Genomic DNA, 1,146 nt, shown 5'->3' on the forward strand with positions numbered 1-1,146 from the left:
TGAGGATATCGACGGCCTGTTGGATGATTTTGTAAGACGTTGCTCCAGAAATTGGTGCAACAAGTCGAACACATCACAGGTCATCCGAACACTCTTCTTGAACTGCTCCGGATCACGCTGATACATTTTTTCGAAAGTGGCAGCGAATAGGCCCGCATTGTCCCGATCCTGGTAAAGTTCCCTCACCCATACCCGCCGCCTTGAAATATTTTCCAAACACGTCAAGGCTTCATGCATTAATAGCACTATTAATAACAATTCTAAGATATCGTCCAAAAACATCCAGAATATTTATTTAAAACTTATAAAAATCACGTATGTATGTATATTTATGAAATTCAGTGCTACTTTCACGATAAACAAGAGAGTGTTGTCAAAGCGTTTATTGTAGCATCTCTTTTGCGTTTTTCGCTTTTCTGACAAAGTTACAAATGTCACGCAAAGCGACAAAGTTTTATCTGGCATCAGCTTTAAATTCTTAAACGAAATAAGTTTCCTCTATGCACGCGCACTTATACACATACATTCATTATGTAAATAAAGACGCCTAAACGTATACCACAAATCTGTTTCTTTTCGTGTTGTATCTTTCAAGCATTTGTGCAAAGTAGTAATGTCGCAAAACTCGTAAACTTCAATGGACAATATCTCAGGTTTAAAATAAGACATCTCGTTGAGTTAAACAGCATTATGAAGGGAAAATATTTTACTTTCAAATGATTTATTCAATTTTGTAAAACAACGAACTATTCTTGATGAAAATACATGAAGAATATAGCAAAAAATCGGGTTTTTCGCATGTTTAGGCTCATATATCTCGAAAACGTAAGCCAATCGAGCAAAGCTGATTTTGGATTCAGATTCAGCGCAATAAAGGTCTTTAGAAAAGTATAAGCTAGTCCCAAGGGTCTGAACTTTTTTGTAATTTTTGTAGGCCTGTGTAGTGACAGAACGATACGAGTAACGAGTACAGAATATCGATACTTTTCATGAGTACTGAGTAGTATCGAGAACTCGATACTTTTTCACAAGTACTGAGTAAATATCGCGAATGCCGAAAAATATCGACGAGCTAAGAACTTTTTTAAGTAATTTTTTTTTTTTTTTAAATTACACATTAAATATTGTGGCGTACGTTCGAATATT

Source organism: Rhagoletis pomonella, unplaced genomic scaffold (assembly GCF_013731165.1).
Source record: "Rhagoletis pomonella isolate Grant_MI unplaced genomic scaffold, Rhpom_1.0 Rhpom_scaffold_00008, whole genome shotgun sequence".
NCBI lineage: Eukaryota > Metazoa > Arthropoda > Insecta > Diptera > Tephritidae > Rhagoletis > Rhagoletis pomonella.